The 5,816-nt window shown below is 33.5% G+C and overlaps 1 pseudogene; it reads right to left on the bottom strand.

Annotated features, from left to right (window-relative positions):
* Window positions 1–5,165: 5,165 nt before the first annotated feature.
* Window positions 5,166–5,604, bottom strand: LOC124514645 (nuclear nucleic acid-binding protein C1D-like; annotated as a pseudogene).
* Window positions 5,605–5,816: the final 212 nt, after the last annotated feature.

Consider the following 5,816-nt stretch of genomic DNA (forward strand, 5'->3'; position numbering starts at 1 on the left):
CTTTTCTCATATTAAGACTCTTTTTCAACTCCATAAAAATTGCCATTGAACTAGATCCCGTCCATCCGTATTTGCATAAGTCATCTTTTAAAACTAATTCAGTCCATTAAATTCTGCTGGCTTTAGGCAATAATGAGTTCCAACTTGTTCCACCCAAAATTACATTCTCTATTTCAGAGGTTTACTATAAAGATTAAATATGATAATGCCTATAAAATATTTTTATAAAATGCATAGTATATGCAAATTAAAAAAAATATTGAGATGATTTTGAAACCTAAGACTTTCATTATTCTGTGTTGTTTAAGAATCTTAAATATAAAAAACACAGGGACAGAGTCCTGTAGCATAACTTCCTTTTGAGTTAATATCCATCAAAACTTTTCGTCTTACTTATTTAATCATTATTAAATAGGAAAATAGCCAAATGCCATATTAAAAATCAAGAAATATTAAGGAACGTATATAAATAAGATAGAGGTTGAATAGTTTGTATATTTTGCATCAACTCCTAACATATAGCTAAGTCCTTAAGCAGTAATCCTATACAGTCTTACTTACAGCTTTATAATACATTTTCATATTTGGTAGATCTTGGCTATGATTGGCCCTATAAATTTCCATACACTATTGAATATGCTATTCTAGTCCTGCATTTGTATAGACACCAACAGTCTGTTTAGGTTTTGACTAGAATTGCTTCAAGTCTATAGATCGTTTGGGAGAGAACTGACACCTTTAAAATAATGATTTTTCTAGTCCATGACCACAGTATGTCTTTCCATTTATTTAGAGTCTTTTTATTGTCTTTCAGTAAATTTTATAATTTTTCTATAAAGATCTTGCACATCTTCCTATGTACATCATATTTTTGTACTGCACTGCTTTTTTAATAAATACCATTTTCTTTGTTGCCAGTATAAAACCTAACTGATTTCTGTTTATAGATTTTTTAATCTACTAATCTTATAAATGATAATTCCAACAATTTTTTAGGTTTTTAAAAATTATCTTACAACATCATGCCAATCCCTTTAACGTAGACTTTTCTTTGTCCTTCTAGTCTAATCCCTCCCCCTGCCTCCACCCCTTCCCCAGGCTACCACTCTCCTGAGTCTTGTTTTTAATAATTTATTTAATGTTTTAAAATATTATCATATATATGTATTCCTTTAAAAGAATAGTATAATTTTAATTTAACTTTGTAAGAGATATTATATTGTATATAATATTCTGGAATTTATGACCATATTACATTACTTCATTCTTATTGCTGCATAAAGAAAACATAGAATACCTTCTTGATCTTGGTGTAGGCAATGATTTTTAGCAAGACTATATAAAATTAGTATCTTTTTTCATCAAAGAAACTTTTAATATAGTAAAAATAACATATTACAGAAAGCAAGGACCTGAACAGATATTTGTATGCCAATGTTCATGGCAGCATTATTCAAAATAGCTAGAATGTGGAAAAAAACCCAAATAGCTATCAATGGGTGAATGGATAAATAAAATGTGGTCTATACATATGATAGAATATTACTGTACAATATGGATGAGTCTTGAAAACATGGTAAGTGACATAAGCCAAATACAAAAGGAAAAATATTATATGATTCACTCATATGAGGTGAACTTATAAACAAACTCATAATGAAAGAAAGGAGAATAGTGGTTAGGAGAGGCAGAGGGGTGGAGGGAATGGGGAGTTATTGTTTAATGAGTACAGAATTTCAGTCTGAGATAATGAAAAAGTTCTGGAGATGACTGGTGGTGATGCTGGCACAACAGAGTGAATGTGTGGAATGCTACTGAATTGCACACTTAAAAATGGTTGTAATGGGGGTGCCTGGGTGGCTCAGACAGTTAAATGTCTGACTCTTGATCTTGGCTCAGGTCATGATCTCACAGTTTGTGAGTTCGAGCCCTGTGTCTGGCTCTGCACTGACAGCATGGAACCTGCTTGGGATTCTGTCTTTCTTTCTCTGCCCTTCCACCGCTCACTCTCTGTCTCTATGTTTCTCTCAAAATAAATACATAAACCTTTTTTTTTTAAATGGTTTTATGTATATTTTATTACAATAAAGAAAATAACACGTTACAAACTAGGAGATAGTATTTATAGCAACTATACCTCAAGAATAGAAAAGAACTAAGGGTGCCTGCATGGCTCAGTCAGTTAAGTGTTCCATTCTTGATCTTAGCTCGGGTCATTATCTCAGCTCAGGTCATGATCTCATGTTTCATGAGATTAAGCCCCAAGTCAGGCTCTGTGTTGACAGCATGAAAACTGCTTGGGATTCTCTCCTCTTCCCCCGCCTCTGCCCCCCCTTCTCTCTCTCTGTCTCTCTCTGTCAAAATAAATAAATAAACTAAAAAATATTTTTAAAGAATATAAAAGAACTATAAGGAAAGAAACTACTCAATAGAAAAATGAGCAAAAACCATGGACAGGAAAAACTGTGGCTGATAAACACATGTTTATCATGTTATCATGGCTGATAAACAGATGTTAAACCCCAGCTGTGAAGGGAAAATGGAATTCAAAGCCACAGTGAGATGCCATTTCCCAATCACATTTCACATTCACTTGAATGTCCAGTAACCTAAGTGTTGGAGAGGTTGTGGAATATCTTTTTTACTTACTGCTGGAATATAAATCAGAATAACAACTTCATTTGTTCACAAACCCAACATTTCAACAATTCTATTCTTAAATATTTACCCAAAAGAAACTCAAGCTTTCACTGTAGAGATGTTTATAGTAAAGTCTGTAGCTACATTAGAACAGTAAAAGCTTGGAAAATCCCAAATGTTTCCTAAAAGAGAGTAGGTAACATATTTTTGGTATATTCAAACAGTGTGTTATTTTATGGCAAAGTAAATGAATTATAGTGGCCCTAAAATACAGATGAACCTTTAAAACTTCTTAGGATACATACTTTGTTCATCAATTTTCAGTTCTTCTTATGTAATATATGTAATATATGTAATATATATTATGTATATATATTATGTATATATATATACTTATATATGTGTATATATAATATATGCATGCATTACATATATATGTATGTATTACATATATATGTAATGTATGTAATATATATCTCTTCTTATGTAATATATGTAATTAGCGACATCTCACACATTTTGGCTTCCTATACTTTTGTTACTGCTCAATTTGAAATATTTTCTTATGTTTATAATTCTTTTAATAATACATTACTTAGATGTATCTTAATTTCCAAACTTAGTTGTTTTTTCTGCTTCTTAAAAATTTTATTTTTAGCTTAGCTGCAAATAAAAGTCTGTAGTTGGGGCGCCTGGGTGGCTTGGTGGGTTAAGCGTCCGACTTCAGCTCAGGTCACAATCTCGCGGTCCGCGGGTTCGAGCCCCGCGTCGGGCTCTGGGCTGATGGCTCGGAGCCTGGAGCCTGCTTCCGATTCTGTGTCTCCCTCTCTCTCTGCCCCTCCCCCATTCATGCTGTGTCTCTCTCTGTCTCAAAAATAAATAAACGTTAAAAAAAATAAATAAAATCTGTAGTTTCATTCCTTTAAAATGAGTTGAGATAATTTCTGCAAATGTTTGAAAAGAATGTATATTTTACACTTCTTTTGTGCAGTATCCAATGTACACCCCTTAGGTCAATTACTAACTATTTTCGTTGAAGTCTGTATCTTTACTAATTTTTTGTCTGCTTATTCTTTCAATAATTGAAAAAAATCATTTTGTTGTCTCCCACTATGATTGTGAAGTTCTTTCTTTTGTCCTGTTACTTTTTTCCCCGTATTTATTTTGAGGCTATATTCAGTATATAAGAAGTGAGAATTGTTGCATAGCTTTCTGTATAATTTGGGAAAGTTTTTGACTTAAAGCCTGTTTAACTGATAGCAATACAGCTCTACTAGCTTCCTATTCATGAATGTCTCCATGGCATACTTTGAGCCACACTTATACTGCTAATATTTCTGTACCTCCAATATTTTAGAGAGATCTTTTGTAAACACCTTTGCCTCTCTCATTTCTTTTATTCTCATTTCTTGCTGTCTTTTGGATTAAATTTTTAAAAATTCAATCCATGTTTCCTTTGGCTAGTTTAGAAGCTATACACAATATTTCTAGTCTTTTAGTGGTTACCATGGAAGTTATTACATGAATTCTTAACTTATCAGTGTTTAAAGTTAGTACTTTTATTATTCTCCTGGAGAGCTCAAGGACCTTAGGAAACTTTAATATCTCAGTCTTAGGGTGCCTGAGTGGCTCAGTTGGTTGAGCCTCTGACTTTGGTTCAGGTCATGATCTCACAGTTCATGAGCTCGAGCCCCGCATCTGTGCAGACAACTCGGAGCCTGGAGCCTGTTTGGAATTCTGTGTCTCCCTCTATCTCTGCCCCTCTCCCACTTGTACTCTGTCTGCTTTCACAAAGATAAATAAACATTAAAAAACATTTAATGTTTTTTAACATTTAACTTTAATATTTCACTCTCAAATTATTTATTGTTGTAATTTATTACCATTGTGAATTTTCAGTTTTAAAAATGTCCACATGCTATTGTAGTTATTGTTTTATATAGTCAAAATTACCTTCTATTTACCTTCATATTGATTACTTTATTTTTCATTATTTTCTGTATATCTGTATATCTGATCTTTTGTCTTTTGTCTTTTTTATTTTTAAGTAGTCCCCATGCCCAACACAGGGCTTGAACTCACACCCCTGAGATCAAGAGTCTCATGCTCTACTGATTAAGCCAGCCAGGCACCCCACATCTTTCGTTCTCTGTCTGAAGAGTGTCTTTTTAAATGACCATCTCCTTCACAAGGATTTTTTTTAAGGTTATTTATTTTTTTTAGAGAGAGAGAGAGCGCGTGTGTATGCAAGCAGGGGAGGGGCAGAGAAAGATAGACAGATTCCCAAGGACAGGCCTGACATGGGGCTTGATCTCACCAATGGTGAGATCATGACCTGAGCCAAAATCAAGAGTCCAATGCCTAACTGACTGAGCCACCCAGGTGCCCCTGAAGAGGTGTCTTTTAGAAAATTTGTCTTTTCTGTCTGGAATCTTCTAAGAAATCACAAATTTCATAATATGTGTGTATTTACTTTCTTATTTTTACTTTTATAAATGCATTACTTTGGGGGAATGCATTTTTTTTTAGTTTTTATTTTTTCCTTTATTGGCAACTTTGGATGCATTTTTAGGTTTTGGTTCCCAAAGGATATTTTTCACGAATCTTGAAGCTGCACCTCTACCCAGCTTGCCAGCCTTTTTCTTGTGTGTTGTTTCCTTAATTCTATTCATGTGTACTCTGATTCTTTCCAATTCCTGCTTTACTGGATATTCCTTAAGATTAACTTGCTGAGTTGCCAAATAAACCCAAAACAATGAATTTAATGTGTAAGCAGAAACTAAATCCACTTTTGCTTATTCAAGAGGGTCCAACTTTAGCAACAACTCATTTCTAGAAACAGACATTATGGTCTTCAGCATCTCATCCACAGCACCAATGGAATTCTCAATTGTTGATAAATACTCCTGATAAATACTCCTGAATTTCTACTGAGTAGTCTTTGTTAATTTCCTCACCTGCCATTATGACCAGCTTGCTGGCCTTCTATTCCTGTCTCTGGAGAGTGCAGTTTTTAATCTGAAGAATTTGTTTTATATTATGGAAAATTCTTAGCTATTGCTATTTTTGATATTTCCTCTTGTCTAATTTTTGCATTTTACTTGTACTAAAATGCTAAAAATGAGCATCCATAAATACACTACCCTGCTTAAGAACCACAAACACTACCATGCTAT

Source organism: Lynx rufus, unplaced genomic scaffold (genome assembly GCF_022079265.1).
Source record: "Lynx rufus isolate CCGP_SWC_20201006 ecotype Redwood Valley unplaced genomic scaffold, mLynRuf1.p SCAF_2, whole genome shotgun sequence".
NCBI classification, from domain to species: Eukaryota; Metazoa; Chordata; class Mammalia; order Carnivora; family Felidae; genus Lynx; species Lynx rufus.